The following is a 19,855-nucleotide window of genomic DNA, read 5'->3' as shown; positions in this document are numbered from 1 at the left end:
TCTACAGGTCTAACTTTTCTCTCAGATGTTGAGCACCAAATGAGCTCCCCTGTGTTAAGTCTTAAGAAAGTCATCAGAAGGACCATCCAAGCAACAGTAAGCCAAGCAAGCAAGGTGGGGGCATAATGAAAACATGCTTTCATATCCATGTAGTGTTAAAGTGACTCTTCCAATCTGCTCACAATGGGTACAGCTCCCCCCCCCCCCCCCCCAACTTCACTATCTGGTGTAATTTATTTTCTGTGTGTTGTCTGGAACTACATGCCTGTGATGATGCAGCAAGCAAGCTTTTCATTGGGCTAATGCATATGACAATAACATCAACTTCTTTTTATGCTAATACAATCTAAACTCATTTTCCAAACAATTATTTCTATTTGGAAATAAAGTAAGTTCTGTTCCTGACATGGAATTCCTTTTAAAATTTCTTTCCATTTGAAGATCAATGCTTTTTGTTTACATTTTTCTTTGCTTTTGAGCATTTTTAAACATGCTAGTGCCAAGTACCATTCATTGAAACATATCTGACAAACAAAATCATAAGCTCTTAATTTTGGGTAATTTATTTAAGGATATTTACTATGATAATCACCTATTGTATATCTTTTGCTGTTGGCAGTTGGTTGATGAATTGCAGCGATAGAATAATACAGTATTTGATGAAGACTACTTCCCCCTTTAAGGAGTAAAATACAGAAATAATTTCCACATCGAATCTAAATCAGCCTAATACAAGTGTTTGCAATGAAATACCTTATCATCTGCATCTTCTGATCCCTCTCAATCTGTTCAGATACCAATATAGATCAAAAATAGAAATATACATCAATGTCCTTTGAAGGTTATTTTGGTAATGCTTGCCCATAGCTAATAAAATGCATGATGGTGTTCAATGTAGCAAAGACAGTTGCAATTGGGAAAGCAGTTAATCTTATGTTAACCTTAATTTAGAATAAAAATGTGGCTGCCTGTCAGCTTGGTTGCCCAGAAGACACACATGATTATCCTTTGTACTGAACAGTATGAATGATACTTGCAGCTTAAACATCCTCATTGTTGAAATGAATGGTTCTATTCCAAATTTCTATTACCCCTCAACTGAAAAATCTTTAAGTAACTGTCTTAGTGCTGTGAAGCAGCAGCAGAAGGCTCAGATACTGCTTACCTGAATGGAAAAAGTTCCAATAAGTCTCGAAAGGAGGAGCAGTGACTTATTTGCTTACATCTTCAGAAGCAGCTCTATTTCCAACTTTAATCTCTAATTTTCTCTTTCAGGGTTCTTTTGAAGACCCTGACCTGGAGCTACACGCTGAATACGGTTCTTTGCAGGAATGGGACCCGCTCTCGGGGTTTCATGGCTGGCCGTTACTCGGCAGGCCAAGGGCTCGGCCCAGGAGCTCAACTTGCCTTCTGAGGTCCGAGATCTCGTGGCTCTGGAGACGGACAGATCAAAGGTCAATGTCCAGGTGTGTTGTGGGAGATGGAAGATCTAAGGCTGTGTGCCCAGAGACCTGAGATCTTTGGGCACAGAGCTCAGAAAAAGCGATGCAACGGACTCTTAACATCGTAAACCAGTGAGTTGTTTGTTATGTCTCCCTTATCGCTGTGAAACGGAGACACCTCTTTCCCCCTTGTTAGGGAGAGGCTGTGGTACATCGAATACCAGGTGAACATGTAGTCTTTGGAGTACTGCAAATCTCTGTCCCTGCCGTTGCTTTGCTCACGCTTGAGTGCTCGGTGGCGAGTGCTGATGCACATTTTTTGCTGATGTGGAGGGAGGGGAGGTGGATTGCTGCTTGCTGCTGCTTATGTGAGGGAGGGAGGGGAGCTGGTGAGGATCTTTGGGGGTCTAACATTTACCTGTCATTCATTCTTTGGGGGCACTCCTCGGTTTTCATGGATGGATGCAAATAAAAAGCATTTCAGGATGGGAATTGTATACATTTCTCTGACATTAAATGTACCTTTGAATTTTTTTTTACCCCTTCCACGTACTCTTTTTCTATTCCCCATTCTGGATCCCCTCTTTTCCCCATTTTTTTCTCTTCATCTGTCTATCACCTCCCTCTGGTGCCCCTCCTCCTGCCCTTTCTCCCAAAGTTCTACTGCTTCAAACTTTTACCTCTTCCCCTTATGAACCTCCCAGCTTCTCATTTCATTGCTCCTCCCCCACCCACCTTCCCCCATACCTGGTATCACACATCACCTGCCAGCTTGTACTCCTTCCCCTCCCCTGCACCTTCATATTCTAGCTTCTTTCCAGTCCTCAGCCCAAATTTTCAACTATTTATTCTTCTCCATAGATGCTGACTGACCCAAGTTCCCCCATCATTTAGTTTTGGCACTTTCGTCAGTTTCTCAGCATGATCCACACAGGTAGTCAACAAAGACTTTTTTGACATGGAGTATCAGCAGATCATGCAGTCCATGAGCTGATCAAAACTGTTGTTTTTCTACTAAAGTAAGAAAATTCTAGCCACTGGCATCTACAAAAGAATAGTGCACCACAAAGATGAGTATTGGCATCCTTTTAATCATCTCCACAATTGATCAGCTAATCCACCTGGATACAAAAAAAAAGGGAGTATTGTTTACACAAAGAAGCTGCATCGTACTACCAGCCTGCTTCCCTGTTGAATACTTTTTATCTGTTTAGAATGGATGTTATTCAGGCCTGCTGCTTTTCCAGCCTTTATATGCCTGATGGCATTTTTTTCATTCAGTAAGCTGTAACTTTGTCACCACAACTGCACTTTCCTTGATGCACTTGTCAGCTTCAACCACACCACCAAGCCGGCAAATACAGTTTAAGGAGAGGACTTTGCTATTGACAGCTTTACCTGTCAAGCTAATCGAATGCTTTCCACTAATCGACTACAACCATGAGATAGGCCAGACTCCACTATTTTGCTCATCACAGTGTAAATAAAGAGCTAAATATTATTTGGAATATTTGCCATTGGCCTCCGGTGCAAACATAGTTTACCTATGAATGACTCTAGTTCACAGCCAGATAGAGAAAATGAGAAGGAAGTGCCCTAGCAACAAAAGAACTCCGTATGAAGACCACTCCAAGTGGCAGAATGCCCAGATTAGAAATTCATGTTAAAACTTGACCTCAGGTACCGTCTTCAGGAAATTTGTACATTCTTACCATAATGACATGGGTTTTGCTCAGCTGCTCCCAAATCCCAAAGATACCCTGTAAGACTGATAAATTCTGCAAGTTCTCCCTAATCCAGGTGAACAGCAGGAGAATCACAGGGGAGCTGGTGGGCATGGGAGACAGAATAGATGCAGGTAGTTAAGTGGGAAACAGGACTGATATGAGAGCATTGAAAGTTGGCGTAAATTCAATTGGCTTAATGTCTCACTCTGCAGTAACGTAAATGTTCCACCCATCTCAATTGGTTCAATGGTGAATGGATTATTGACATGTATCACACTTCTTTAAACTACCCACTTGCACATCCACACAGGAATGGTACCAGCTGGAAAGCCATTGTCAGCCAAACAAGCAGGAAAGAGTGGACTGATAAGGAATTTGCAACTCTGATACCTTGGTAATAAAGACCTTGGCATAAGGGTGATAGGGCAGTTGCCTATGGGAGAAAAATGTGATGACCTATAAGACCTTCAACCCTGGCAGATTAAAAGCCGATACAATTATATAGGGGTACAATTCCAGACCAGGGACCTTTAACTGAAGTGACAGACAAATAATTCAACACCCTTTGGTCTTCCCACCACTCAAAAGCATGCCCTGAATACAAGTGTAATGTTTTGTTTATCCTTATGTTTAAATTTCAGCATATGTAAAAATGTAAGTGAAACATCTGTGAACAAATGGACACCAGCAAAAATGAAGAAATTAACATAACTGCAGGTGTAACTTTCCAAAGATGTTCCTACAGGAAATTCTGCGCATGTGTCAACAATCTGATTGTGCGGCAATTTTTTTTTAAGAGGTTAAGGAAGTGGCTTTATCATCCTTGAGGAGTGTGTGGGAAGGTGGGTGGGGGGGAAAATAGTACTGATAATATTACCGCCAGCAAACTTCTTTGAGGAATTATCCAGCCCAACCATATGAGGGAGCCAAATTAACAAACCAAAAACAGATGTTGACCCAGACTAGTTTGATGATCTTGTCATTTCAACCACATGTCAGTTTGGTTCCTCTACTCAGGCTCAGTAATTTTTCCCAGAAAGTTTCCGCAGTAACAATGGGGCACAAAATTTTAAAAGTTATCAAAGAAAAAATGATACTGATTAATCGACATTCTCTAGTTTTGTTTTTACAAATGAGAGTTTAAATGATAGGATTCATTCTTCTGACTTTTATTAAATTGTTATTATATACTGAGCAAATATATTTTTGTGGGTGCCTCATTCGACAAAATATTTTCCTTTGGACAACAACTGTACAAAGATTTACAGCATGATAAGTTTATAACCAAACAAAAGATATTGCATATAGAGTAAATTGCCATGATCTTGTACAGATAATGGCCATCATTAGCACATAAAATGCTAACTTAATTTGAAAACTAATTTAACCAATTTACTGTAATTTTAACTGTGCTTAATGTTTTAAAAAATTCTTTCAAAGCAAGCTAAACACAAGGCTTGATTAGTGGCAATGTAAAGCTTTATTTCACTTATTATTAAATATATCTCATGAATAAACTAACATTTTCTCTCCTGACATTAAAAAGTTTGTTTTGACAAGTTTTATGTAAGATAAACATACTTACCTGAGTTATGGTTTCTTAAACTGCTCTTTGTTGAGTTAACCTCAAACTGAAGCAACCATTCCCTGTGCCACATTCAATACCATGACAACTGCTGAAGAAATGTTAACACCATAACCGGCTGCAGCATGACATTTATTTTTCTAAATAATTTTCAAACTATTTATGGACCACTCAAAACAACATACCTCAGGAGAATAAAACTGGGAAAAGATTTCCTTTACACTTGACCAAGATTTAAAACATCTGATTCTGGGACTTTCCAATTACTTTCCTGATTTTATCTACCAAGTTTTGATTGTTTTTAGCAATTAATTTTTATATATTAAAGCCAGTGAGCAGTTTTAGGATTTTAGAGGTGCTACAACAGCAGGTGGCACTATCCACATAGCAGACTGAGTACAATCAGGCTCAATCTAATTTACAAACTCTGTGACCCAAATCAGTCCTACGCACTTGTCCTTCAGAACCTGCAGCAATTGTTGCATTACAAGAATTACTGAACGAGCTCATTTATTATTCTCTTAGACAAATTTTAAAATTTCAGTGCAGTGCAAGATTTTAAACCCATCCTCCATTCCACTCGCATCGCCTGGCAATTTCCACCAACTTCACACACTAGAGAGAAACAGACACAGCAATCTCAGAAATCAAGAGCGGAGTAAAATAAGAAACTGAACTAAAATCTGTACCTTGGATTAAAATAAAATGAGAAAATCCTCTTTAGTCTTGCAATGTCTAACTGTGGAAGAATCAAGGGCAAATGTTCTCTCCCTTGTACTTGAAATATACCTACTTTTTCATCACTATGTAGAAAGCTGTATCATCAGCTTCCATAAGCTGATAGAATACTTCCTCAAGAAGAATTTAAGATGAAGACTAGTCAGATGATGTAAAACTGGGTGTTGTGCAAATTGAAAGAGATCCCCATCCACAACAATTCCATTGAACATATTAGGAGTGCTGACAAATGTATATGCTGTGTGGAATTCTATTAGGAAGTACAAGTCTCATTAAATATAAACAACCCAAGGGTTAGTGCATTAAGAAAAGTTACAGTAAAATAACCTGGATGGGTGAAGTATTGGTTAGCTAGAAGTTAATTTTTCCAATTAATTACTTGTAAACTCAAGAAACAATCTTGTCTTGAACCTTAACGCAGGTTTATAAAACTTTTGATCTTTTGAATCTTGTCCTATAACATCTAGTGAATATAACAAATACTTAAAATGCAGATACCATATAATAAAAGTTAAGGACATGCTCCCTGGAGTTAAGGGGTGCTAATATTTAAACTGGTTTCCTTTCCTCAGGTGCTATGCCCCTCCCAACACCCCCAATGCCTTACTTAGATCTGATTCTTTGAACATAAAGTAATGGAAGATTCATTACTTATCAAGAAGGAGCTAGATAGGTATCTTATGGATAGGGGAATCAAGGGATATGGGGACAAGGCAGGAACCGGGTATCAGCCATGATCTCAAAATGGCGGTGCAGGCTCGAAGGGCCGAATGGTCTACTTCTGCACCTATTGTCTATTCACAAAATCCATTAAACAGTGAGGAGATCTCAAGCAATTATCACATTTAACCAAGACTTTAAACATCTGAAACTGCGATTTACCAGTTCTTTTTCTGATCTTATCTACCAACTTCTGATAGTTTCTAGCCTGAAGATGTCTTAATGTAACTCAAACTGAAATAGGTTTTGTAGTTGAATAATCAAAAAATTGGCTTAAGGTAGAGGAAAACACCACTGTACCCATTTCTGAATGTATCAGCACCCATTAGGCAATATATTACCTAATTATCTCATTATGCAGTGAGATCGTCATTGCCCTAACATGTTTAATTTGGTACAAAACTTAACCCATTGTCAAAAACATTAGTGGAACATATAAATGTTGCATCGAGTGATTTTTATCTGTACTGGTCTGAAAGCTGACAGTTCTTATTTGTTCACCGACTAACCAGACTTTATTAGTCACATTTCCCCTGAAAGACTGTTCTTTTTGTCCTTGTTGATCAATCTGATCTCCTGCATTATTAAGCACCATGTTATGTGACTGCCTTGCCCACAGAGGTCAGGGCCACTGCCACTCTCAATCTCTTAGCCTCAAGATCATTCCACGTTGATCTTTGACATGCGTGAAGATCGCTTAATTGTAACAGAAATCCAAACTACATCGTTAGGGAGAAAAAAAAAATCCATTTTCTTTCTTCGAGTTCAGGGCATGGGGAGAGAAGATACTGACATTTACTCACACAGCAGGCCTCCTCAAAATGCATATTCCATTCAAGTAGTATCACGTTATAAATACATCACTGATAACTTCCTGTTGAAATTAACAGTCTACAGTCCTGGTGAGTCATTTTGGTTTCCTCGCACAAAGAATATGGTAACCCCTATCTTCTGGAGAACATTCCTCAACGCACTTACCATATTAGTAGCTTCCATTCAATAAATTCATAGCAAATATATCAATGTACATATATGTCACCATTTAAAATGAAAGACCTGACCCCATAGGACGGACAACTAATGTGGTAAAAAAACTGTGCAAATACAAAAAGGGGAAGAAAAAATAGAAATAATAAATAAATATTTTGAGAACGTGCGATAAAGGCTTCTTGAAAGTGAATCCAGATCGATGATATGGTGAGTGAAGTTATACCCTCTTCAAGAGCCTGATGGTTGAGGAGTATTAACTGTTTCTGAACTCTGAACTTGGTGCAGGTCCTGAGGCTCCTGTACCTTCTTCTGATGTCAGCAGTAAGAAGAGAGCACGGACTGGCTCTTGGTCTTGCTGACATGAGTAAAAGGTTGTTGTTGTGGCACCACCCAACCAGATTTTCAATCTCCCTCCTCTTTGCTGGTTTCTCACCACACTTGATTTGGCCAACGACAGTGGTCTTAGCAACAAACTTAAACATGGCATTGGAGCCGTACTTAGCCTCACTGTCAGAAGTATAAAGCAAGCAGAGCAGGGAGCTCAGCTCACAGTTTTGTGGTTCACCTGTGCTGAAGGAAATTGTGAAGGAAATGTTGCCAATCCAAACTGACTGACTGAGGTCTATAAACAAGGGAATCGAGGATCTAGTTACATAAGGAGGTATTGAGGTCTAGGACTTGAAGCTTATGGATTAGAATTGAGGGGATGATAGTATTAAATGTTGAGCTGTAGTTAAGGTAGAGAACCCTAATACATGCATCTTTGCTGTCCAAATGTACCAGAATTGAGTGAAGAGCCAATGAGATGTTATCTGCCATTGACTTGTGATGGTAGACAAATTGGAGTGCATCCAAGTTTCTTCTCAGGGCAAGAGCTGATATTTTTTATCACCAACCTTTCAAGGCATTTCATGACCGTGGATGTATTTGTTACTGGACAATAGACATTGAGGTGGGTTACCACAATCTTCTTAGACATCGATATAATTGAAGCCTGCTTGAAGCAGGTGGGTACCTCAGACTGCTGAAATGAGAGGCTAACAATCTGAGTGAACACTCCAGCCAGTTGATCAGCATACCCAATGCTTTCCATGGGTTCACTCTCCTGCAGGATGCTCTCATGTCGGCCCTAGAGAATGAAATCACAGGATCATCGGAGCTGTGCAAGTTGGTGAAGATACCTCCACACTTTGATGGCTAAAACAAGCATAAAAGGCACCGGACTCATCTGGGAGTAAATTCTTGGCTTCATTTTGTAGGATCTGATAGCATCCAAGGCCCACCATGGCTGTCCAGCATCCTTCAGTGATTCAAGTTTGGTCTGGAGTTGCCACTTCACAGTTGAGATGGCTTTCCAAACCAGGAACTCTTATCATGCTTGGTTGCCAGACACGAATGCCACTGATCTGGACATCAGCAGAGTGGATCTTGTGGTTTACCCAGGGCTTCTGATTAGGCAAGCCTCTGAATGATTTTGTATGGATAGACTGTCTATGGCTATAGTTAAAAAGTTCATGACAATCATGTTGTGTTCGTTCAGATCATCTGATGAGTCCTTGCACACAGCCCAGTTTATCGGAACAAAGCAATCCTGTAGCCACTCCTCAGATTCCTGTGAGCACGTTTTTTGTTGTCCTCCTCATCTCTTAAGCTCTGTTCTTTAGCCTGTGCCTGCATGCAGATAGGACAGCAAAGTGTTCAGATTTCCCCAAAGTGCAGTCTAGGCACGAAATGGTAGTCATTTCTAATTGTAGTGCAACAGTGGTCGAGTTGTGGGCAGGTGATATGTTGATGATAATGGGGCAGATTTTTCTTCAAACAAGTCTGACTGAAGTCCTGGACAGTGATTTGAAAGGCATCAGAGTAGAACTTCCTTAGAAGTTTGTTAAGATTCAGTATGACATCTAAAACTTTGACGAACTTCTATAGATGTGTGGTGTACAGTCTATTGACTGGCTGCATTACAGCCTGGTATGGAAACACCAATGCCCTTGAAAGGAATATCCTACAATAAGTAGTGGACACAGTCCAGTCCATTACTGGTAAAGCTCTTCCCACCACTGAGTACATCGACATGGAGCACTGTCACAGGAAAGCAGCATCCATCATTAGTAATCCCCACCACCCAAGTCATGCTTTCTTCTTGCTGCTGCCATCAGGAAGAAGGTACAGGAGCCTCAGCACTCACATCACCAAGTTCAAGAACAGTTATTACCCCTCAACCATTAGGCTCTTGAAGCAAAGGGGGTAACTTCACTTGCCCCATCACTGAACTGTTCCTATAACCTACGGGCTCGCTCTCAAGGACTCTTCATCACATGTTCTCAATATTGATTGCTTATTTATTTAATGTTTCTTTCTTTTTGCATTTGTTTTCTGCACACTGGTAGTCCATTACGTTGGTGTGGTCTTCCATTGATTCTATTATGTTTATTGGATTTATTGAGTATGCCCACATGAAAATGAATCTCAGGTTTGTATATGATGACATACATGTACTTTGATAATAAATTTTGCCACTCATAGTGGCATTCAATACATTAAGTGCTCACTTAACAACTGCTTTTGGCAGTTTGCAAACTGCAGTCAGGATCATGGGGAAGAACTCTCTTGGTAAGTAGAACAGTCAGCATTTAACCATCAGATATTCAAGGCTGGGAGAATAAGAGGATGCCTAGACCTCTATGTCTGAGCACCAGAGTTTTTCATGAAACACAGACCCCCACCTTTTGTTTCTCCGAATCAGCCGTCTAGCCCATCCAGTGCATCAAGATCTCCTCAGGTTTTACCGACATATCCGGTGTGTCAAAGTGAGCCATGCCTCCTTGAAACACAGAACACAGCAAGTCCTCATTTCCTGCCAATACTGCTATCTTGCCCTTAGGGCCACAATCTTGTTCTCCAGCAACTACACATTTTCTAACAAGATACTGGGTAGAGAAAGTTTCATTCTTCAGTGTTTCAGCCTGGCTTAGAGTCCTCCACTCTTCCCTCTCTTCCAGCCATGGCATTGTACCTTCATCCGCTTAAAGGTACCATATCTGTATGCTTGAGAGTTAAGTCCGCAGAATCTTTCAGAAGATCATGAAATTACTAGTTTGTTAAGATAGTTCAAAAGTGTGCTGCTTAAAGGGAAATTATAAGACTGCAAATTGCAGTGAGAGTAATTCAGAAGTATATATAGTTAAAAGTTTTGTAAGCAGCCAAGGACATGTTGGCATGATTCACCAGCACCTTCTTGGAGGAAGTAGCTAGTACAGTGTTGTGACCCTTTAAGAGCTTGGAGTCAATATTGCAGCTGAGAGACTAAACGCCAGCATCTGCCAGATATCGCAATAAATCAATGAAAAATGTCACATTGAAATGGACACAGCATGGAGTTACACAGGAAAGTCTGACAATGCTGCTCTGTGACCAATCTGTTAAAGCCCATTACGGGGTTTTAATAAATTGCACCATAATGCTGACATAATACTTTTTAAAAAGAAGTAATTCTGAGGGTAACATCTGGAGCACTGTTTCTATGTTACATTGCCAGGTGCCAAACCCTGCGGTTGCAATGCTGAAAACATTTTACTTGATTCTGTTGAGCACCCAACCCTCCATACTCTCCACCACCTTCCTGTTCTTCTGCCACTAAAACCCACGATCCTAGCTTCTATCCTTTCCATAATTAAGCTTATGCAAATGTTTGTTGCAGATATCCAAATGACTTTCATTTTACCTTGCACCCGCACATGAATATACCATTGCACTGTGACATAATACTCACTGGAGTGAGCTGGCTTCAGGGTTTCCAAGAAGCATGGCCTCTAAGAATGTGGGCTCAATCTATGCTTCACAGATTCAGACATCCATATAATTATTTTCTGATTTAATATTTTTACTGGCTTTTTTCCATGTGCACCACTGAATAATGCAGTGTGTAGTTGATTTTGGTACAATTCCCAGTTGTTATAATAAGTCTACAACTCTAAATTCTTTGCCATTTCAATTCTTAGTAATTAGCCTTTGCTACCCCACTTGGCCTACATGTGACTCCAGACCTACCAATACAATTGGCTCTGAAAGAGTTTGGCTACCTACAACTGAAGAGCATTTGGGGTAAGGCAATAATCACCAGATCCCAAAAACTGAAAAAAAAAAGTCTGAGACAGTACAGATGTTGTCATCCACTCAATTTGTTTCCAATTCCCTGATCCCAATGAATTCATACTCACCATGGGCATCCTTCTACACATCCACCCAATAATCAGGAAGGAATCCCCACCACTTCTTCCATGAATAGACACACAGCCAGTCTCCGCCACTAATACACTCATTCATTCGGCTGAACTTGTCCAACTTTGCACAACTTCTCCTTCAACTTCACTTTTTTATCCTGACCAAAGGTGTAGCTGTGTTGCCCAGTGGTTTTTGTGGGAAATGTGCAAGCCTTTGCTTCAACCCTCTGAAAAAAACTCTTTATTTGGTACATTAATTTGGTGCTGCTTCATTCAATCACTTGTAGTGCAAAAAAAGCATCACTTCTGCCAAATTCCACCTTGACGTCACTTACACATGCTCAATTGCTGGTTTTCCCCTCCATTTCTGTATCTCTCCTTCTCAGAATATAGGATGGCCACAAATATTGTTTACAAGGTCAAAGGCTCCCTCAACTATATTCAGGAGCCTTCCTCCCATGACTCCATTCCATTACCCTAGTTCCTTTATTCTGGTTAAACTGGCTCTGAGAATGAGATTTGGCATAGGTGTCCTTCAGATGTCTTCCTTCTTTCTGAACCCACAGATTTTACTCTACCACGGACAGAGGCCTTGAACACATCTCATCTATTTCCACATTTCAGCTCTCACCCCTCTCCTCTTGCACAGATCAAGAACAAATTTGCACTTGTCCTTACCTACTACCTCTACACTCAATAAACATAAGAAAAAGCAGGGGTAGGCCACCTGGTCCATCAAAGCTGCTCTATCATTCAATAACACTCAAACAAAAGAGATAAAATGTTCTTTTAACAAGCAACTCACACAAAATGCCGGTGGGACAAGACTCGTCAAGGGTCTCGGCCTGAAACGTCGACTGTACTTCTTCCAACAGATGCTGCCTGGCCTGCTGCATTCCACCAGCATTTTGTGTGTGTTGTTGAATTTCCAGCATCTGCAGATTTCCTCGCGTTTTTATTTTAACAACTTTACTTTCTCCATTCACATTTAGTACACAATGACTGCCACCTTGTTACCTTCGATTCCCTTCCACACCTCGTGTGCTTGTCCAGAACAGGGGAAGCGTGCATCCCAACTAAATGCTTACATGGCAGATCTGGCCATGGCCTCTGCTCCATCAGTCTACCTTCTCTCCATAACCTTAATTATCCTGCTACGCTAAAATCTATCTGTGTCTCAAATGTGTCTAATGAAATAGCCTCTACTGCTTCCCTGGGCAAAGAATTACTACTCTCTGGGAAAAGCAGTTTCTCTTCATCTCCATCTTAAATCTATAGCCCAGTATCTTCAGGCTTATTCACAAGTGGAAACAACTTTCCTGCCTTTAACTTCAAAGTTCAAAGTAAATTTATTACGAAAGTACATATACGTCACCATATACAACCCTGAGTTTCATTTTCTTCTGTTCCTTAGCTATCCCTATTATTATCAATTTCAGCAAGTAGGGTCCCCAGCCACTCATTCTCTCCTCATAAGCCACGCCTCTTCTCTCTGCAATCAACCTGATGAACCTCCTCTGCACTCCCTCCAAAGCCAGTACATCTTTCCTCTGGTAAGTAGCCATAACTGCACCCACTGCTCTAGGTGCAGCCTCACCAGTACCCTGTACAGTGCAGCATAACTTCCTTGCTCTTAAGTTCATTTTCAACTACATTTTCAAGAAAATGCACAGAAATCAAAGCAAAATAAACCAAACCAGCATAATTAAACAATTTTAATGATTGTGGATCAGAGCAGTATGAACCAGATCTCTCACTTTAAAAGCCATCATGTAATAGTAAACATATTGCATCAACTGTATTAATGATTACATGGATATTCAGCAACTTCTAAAATATGAACATCATGACATAATTTGACTTTTAAGTTATCAATACAATTATATTTTTAAAAAGCATGTCAGTTTATTTATCTGTAACTTCCTCAACAGTTTCACACGGTAACGGCGATTAATGTGTAATACCATCCATTAACTGCTGATTAACACTTTTATTGGCTATGTCATAGTCCTCGTCCCAACCCTCTTTTTCCTTTTATTTTGCTTAGTGTCGCTTTCCTTACTGTCTCCATTATTTTATTCCAAAAATATTTTGAAATTTTCTCTATATCCATACATGCTACCTCACTGCATTTTAAAGTCTAATTTCACTTTTTCAGTTTTATGCGCATCCACCTGCTCAACTGAACTTGCTCTACACCCACCGTCTCCAGGTACACCCACTCAGCCCATGCCCCCAGTCTCCCCCCTTCCCTCTTTTCATTCGCCTATACCTCTCACGCATACATTCTTCGCCTCCTTGCACACTGCCAACTTCCATCTCATCTTTATCCAACTTCCCTCCCTGTCCTCCATTCACTTGATCATCCTCATTCCTTCCCTCCCTCCTTTCTCTACCAGTTCCATCCTTCTGGTCATACTGTCCTCTGCACTCTCCCCTCTCGCATCTTTTCCTTCTCTCCTCACTTTGCTGATCCACTCCTCTCCCTTCCCTTTCCCCTAAACTCCTCCTCCATCCCCACTCTCTACTGTGCTCCTTATACTTTGTACTCCACTTCTCCCCTCCGACTCTCGCCATTTTTCAATTTATTTTTCCAAGACATCCTCTCTCCCTTCTGCCGTTTCTTCCAGAACGCCATCCCACCCAACACCATTCTCTATTTTTTACCTCTTCCGGTATCCAGCCACTTCGCTCCGCCGGCACTCTCCTTCCCCACGCCCCTCCGCTCTCGCTTTAAGGTTCCGCCCGCCGCTCTTTCGTGTTGAGAGAAACAGGCAGCTCGCAGAGAACTGAGCGACAAAATTGGGAAACAAATCACTCCGACCCTCCCGTCTCCTCGGTTTGAAATTATTTCCTCAATGGTGCACATTATTTAAAGTGACACGTATACTGTATTGTCATCTTTTCAAAATGTGAGAAAGCCCAACAAGCATTGAATCACCGGTGCTAAATAAATCATACCTTTTTTTTGTGAGATACGGCAGTGATATGTATGTCCCGAAGGCTAAACGGCTCAGAGCCACAGTTACTTAAGACGTAACAATCAAAAGTTCAACGTAAACTTATCATTAAAGTATATATATATATAAAATAACAATAACGATAATAATAAATAAGCAATACATATTGAGAACATGGGATGAAGAGTCCTTGAAAGTGAGTCCATAAGTTGAGGGAACATTTCAATGATGGGCAAGTGAAGTTGAGTGAAGTTACCCTCTTTGGTTCAAGAGCCTGAATCAAGAGTCTCAAGGTTGAGGGGTTATAACTGCTCCTGAACCTGGTGCTGTGAATCCAAAAGCTCCTGTACCTTCTTCCTGATGCAGCAGTGAGAAGAGGGTATGTGCTGAGTGGTGGGTGTCTCTAATGATGGATGATGATGGTATTGAATGCCCAGCAGTAGTTGGCAAAGATCATCCTGATGTATGCATCTTTGTTCCAGGGTTTCAGGGTTGAGTGAACAGCCAATCCGCTGTGCTCTGGTAGGCAAATTGGAGTGAATTTAGGTCACTTCTCAAGCAGGAGTTGATACGTTTCATCTCTGCAAATGTAACTGCTACTGGATCATAGTTATTGAGGCAGTTTACCACAGTCTTCTTAGGAACTGGTATAATTGAACCCTGCTTGAAACAGGTGGGTACCTAAAATGCAGAAGTGAGAGGTTAAAGACTTCAGTGAACATTCCAGCCAGTTGATCAGCACAGGTCTTTAGCACTTGGCAAGGTGCCCTCTCTGGGCCAGATGCTTCTCACGGGTTCACCCACCTGACCATTTGACACCGGAGTAGAATTAGGCCATTTGGCCCATCAAGTCTGTTTTGCCATTTGGTCATCACTGATTTATTTATTCTCTCACCCTTATTCCCCAACCTTCTCTCCATAACTTTTGATGTCCCTACTAATCAAAAAACCTATCCACCTCCACTTTAAATTTACCCAGTGACTTGGCCCCCATAGCCATCTGAGGCAATAAATTTCACAGATTCACCATCCTCAGGCTGAGGAAATTCCTCCGCATCTCTGATATAAAGTGACGCACTTCTGTTCTGAGGCTGTGTCCTCTGGACCTTGAACTCGGCTCTGAGAACAGTCCAGGCATGGGTGAATTTGAATTTGAAGGTGCAGGAGATCACTGGTCTCATGAAGGAAAAATGACCTTCTTGACCATGGCCCTTCAGAGATATCCAGATAAGAATTTCAGTTGTGATAAATTATAAAAGGCATAAAAAGGGTGAATACATGCAGGTTTTTTCCCTTCAGGTTCAGTGAGATGAGAACTAGAGGTCATAGGTCATATTTAAGGGGAACCTGAGGAGGAACGTAGAGAATGGTATGAGTGTGGAACAAGCTGCTGTGGAAGTGGTAAATGCAAGGTCAATTGTAACATTTAAGAGAAGTTTGGATAGGTGAGAGGGGTATGGAGGTCTATGGTCAGAGTGCAGGCAGATGGAACAAAGGGTCTTTTTCTGTGTATTAGCATTCTATGTCAGTCTGCTCTTAACTCTGGACTTTCCTCCAATCAGGTGACCATCAGATGTTCCTCCAATGTTGCTTTCAACAACATCTGGCATAGCATCAATGTCACTGGCCCATCCTAATTGTGTTGAATATAGACAAATATCCATTTGAAGTAAGTTCTGACTGCAGAATTTGTTGGAAGAAGGGGCAATCTTCAGTGTGAGTGTTGTGCAAGGTAAACAGTGGTGGTATGGGGTGCCTTAGAGAAGCCTGGCAAATAATATAGTTTGAGTGCTGAACCATTAAGTAGTGCAGGATGGGTGGAAATGACATTGATTAAAATAAAAATGGCTGTTCTATTTGCATACAAGAAAGATTGTCCCATACCTGTTTTTAGAAGGTCACTCAGAAGTCAAAAATTGCATATTTGTGAATTATTGATGTCAGATTTCAAACTGGATCTTTGATTTTAATGCCAACAGAGATCCTTATAGAAAGTCATGCGTTGAATTTCTCAGTGGGAGATGGCAAGGTATTATTTTGCCTAAATTGGCCTTTAACATTAGTATAGTGACCTTCTAGACCACCCCGTCTCTTCCCTTTTTTATGTTTCAGTAAACCCAAGGGTTGGCATTTGGCTGCTGTGAAGTGTCTTTTGTGCAGTCAACGGCATCTTTTGTCAGAAGACGAGCACTTCATGAATCCATTGGTAACAGAGAATGAAATGTATTTAGTTGTCTTTGGTCAGAAGGCACCACTGGTGACAGTTTTGTACTGCAGAGAGCAAATAGAGAGATATTGCAAACCTATCCAACTCAACTGTTGAAGGATTCTGGTGTATACATTTCACACTCATCTTGCAGTGCTGGTCTTGTCCTTCTCTGAAGAGGAATTATGGCATTAGTGGACAGCAGATTTTAGTGAGGACATCCTTCGTGAAATGCAGATATCTCACGCATTAGAATTTTTGTATTATTTTTAATGATTTCACATTTATGACTTAGATAAAAGGAATAGTTGGAAATCCCATTTTCTAAAACTGGCATTAGCACATTCACGCACACACCATTCGGGGGGGGGAGAGAGAGAGAGAAGATGATTGTGTATATATGGTGAAGCCATCTCACAAAGATTCGATATGCTTCAGCACTATCTTAAGAGATGACAAGACAGACTACTGGAAGAAGATAGATTAGGGGATTGGTGTCAAGACAACCTTGACCTCAATGTCAACACAATGAAGGAACTGGTCATTGACTTGAAGAAGCAGTGAAGAGTTCATGCTCCTGTTTGTATTAATGGTACTGAGATTGACAGCTTCAAATCCCAAGGAATAATAATGTCAAACAATTTGTCCTTGTCCAGCCCTGTGGACAGGAAAGCACATCAGTGTCTGTACTTCCTCAGCAGGCTAAGGAAATTCAGCATGTGCCTGATGATTCTTCATGATATTTTACAGATGCATCATGCAAAGTGTCATATTCGGATGAGAACTGCTCTACCCAAGACTGCAAGAAATTGCAGAAAGCTGTGAACACAGCACAGTCCATCTCAAAACCATGCAACCCCCTCCACTGACTCTGTCTACACCTCCTTCTGCCTTAGGAAAGCAGCCAACAGTATCAAAGACCCCTCCTCTCCTATCTCCCTCTCCTGTCATTCAGAAGATACAAAAGCTTGAGAACACGTACCACTGTTCTCAAGTTCAGTTTCTATCCCACTATTATCAGACCTCTCATAAGTTAAACCTAAATACTCAAAGTCCTTATCTCCCTACCTACAGTATCTCATCATAGCCCTGGAACTTTATTTGTCTACCTGTGCTGTACTTTCTCTGTAACTACAATAGTCCCTCTAATCATTATAAACTAATTCTTATTGTTGAATGTAAATGGGAGGAAAGAGGTCTATGCATGAACATTGAAACAAAGGGATATATGAGCATGGTAGTGAGAATCTGTTAGACAGGGTCTATTGTTGCCTTCAGTGACTCTGACCAGACTGCAGAGGCTATCACATTTACTAACACCCTTGGACCCAGCCCTCAGTGCAGTGCTCTTCCTCTTATTGTTTCATCTTGAGCTGCAAGTGGGGTACAATTCCTAGGACCTCAAATTTTCAGAACATCTTTTCCTATGAATTCAAAGGTAGGATGTATGACCTGCAATGGAAACTCCCATCTCCGTTAGACAACATGACATACCATCCTTTTTGCAAAAGATCACAACCTGCATTTGAGTGTCAGGCAGCAGTTGTACAGTATTCAGTTCTCACATACCCCTTTAGAGATGGAGGCATGGTGTCAAGAAATGCCAGATTATTTCAGCAGGTATGTAATTATGAATAAAATACATGCTTGGAGGGAAATTGATGCTTCCAAAGGTACATTCTTCTTGCACATAAATCCACAGAACGAATGGTACTGGGCAAACTTGGCACTGATTCAATTCAGTATGTTTTTTCATTGGCACTTCAATTTTTATTCCTGTGAATTTTGAAGAGTATATCTTTCAATCTAGTGTGTGGCTTTTGGCAAAAGATGTGAAGTTTATTGCTGACTATTTTTGCAAATATTATCAAAGGGTTGGCTCATTTATATCCTCCAAGATTACAACAGACATGTGTCAGTAAATATTCAGGGATGCATGTATCATAACACAAAGAAAGAATTCAATTAATACTAAGGTCAATTCATATTGTTTGCTTTTCTTTCTCTCTAGTATCTAACATAACACTTATTTATAGTTTTGTACTACTACTAATAGATAACTTTATTTATCCTGAGTAAGAACTTCTTTCGTTACAGCAGCAACATTTAAAAACACACTTAGAAGTGTGCAAACCTAACTAATAATAAAGTCCAGAATAATGATATACACAATAATAATTTACCAATGTTGAATACTGTACTGTGCACTAATAATGTACGAAATAATAAAACAGAGACTATTGTACTATGATGTGTGTTCTCCTGTTCCACAGAGATGAACTCTTGTATATGCTTATTGCATTTGGTAGGAAAGATTTTCTGTAACAATCCTTGTGACAGCGGAGCTGAATGAGTCTGTTTGGAAGCGTGCTCCACTGCCTATTCAGTAGGTCATGGAGAGGATGTGCCTGATTGTCTATAACGGATAACAGTTTGTTTAGTGACCTTCTCTTCACCGCTAACTCAAAAGAGTCCGGGTTGTAGCCAAGGACGGATCCAGCCTTTCTGATGAGGTTATTTTGTCTTTTTGCATCACCAGCACCAAGGCTGCTCCCCAACATAAAGCCACAAAGAGGACCGCACTCGCTACAACAAACTGGTAAAAGATCTCCAACATCCTGCTGCACACATTGAAGGATTTCAGCTTCCTTAGAAAATAGAGTCTGCTCATCCCCTTCTTCTAAACAGCCTTGGTGTTGGTCTTCCAGTCAAGTCTGTTGTCAAGGTGAACACCCAAATATTTGTACTCCTCCACCACTGCAACTTCTTCTCCCAGAATATATACAGGACTCATTACCGTCCTCTTCCTCCTAAAATCAATCACCATCTCCCTGCTTTTGGCTACATTCAGGAGCTGATGATTCCTCCCACACTATTCCATAACCTTTTCCCTGTCCTCTGTACTCTGTAATATCTAGTGATGACAACTTAAAATTATTTTCAACAAAGAAAATTATGTTTGTCAAAGTAAATGCTTTTTAGTGCAGTGTCAATAAGGTCCTGTTGTTTATTTTTGACTGGCATTTCTAATAACTTCGCCAGAACTCATCCAGAAATATATTGCATCACTGATGTTGACATTTTGCCTATTAAAGAGACACTTGCTCCAGGATGTTTCTGGACTTTTTATCTCTGGACTGGACTGCATCGGTTACTGAAAACATAATCAAACATAAGTGAACTTGGTAGAGATTATCTATTATGTCCTAGACATTTTCCTTGGATGTTGGAGCTTTCCACATCTCACACCTGGCTTTCTGCTGA

General features: G+C 40.5%; 1 protein-coding gene across 2 annotated transcripts in view; it reads right to left on the bottom strand.

Moving 5' to 3' along the window:
* ldah (lipid droplet associated hydrolase) overlaps positions 1 to 14,149 on the bottom strand; it is a 291,149-nt gene extending 277,000 nt beyond the window's left edge. The window contains exon 1 of one of the 2 annotated variants that reach the window (XM_073057003.1): positions 14,093 to 14,149. The gene's annotated coding sequence lies outside the window, so the exon portion shown is untranslated. Of the gene's footprint in view, positions 1 to 1,165; positions 1,231 to 14,092 lie in introns of those variants that run through there. The other variant, XM_073057004.1, reaches the window with a different exon arrangement.
* Between the last annotated feature and the right edge of the window lie 5,706 nt (positions 14,150 to 19,855).

Source organism: Hemitrygon akajei, chromosome 9, assembly GCF_048418815.1.
Source record: "Hemitrygon akajei chromosome 9, sHemAka1.3, whole genome shotgun sequence".
NCBI classification, from domain to species: domain Eukaryota; kingdom Metazoa; phylum Chordata; class Chondrichthyes; order Myliobatiformes; family Dasyatidae; genus Hemitrygon; species Hemitrygon akajei.
The sequence above is the reverse complement of the archived record's forward strand: the minus strand, read 5'-3'. Positions and strand labels throughout refer to the sequence as shown.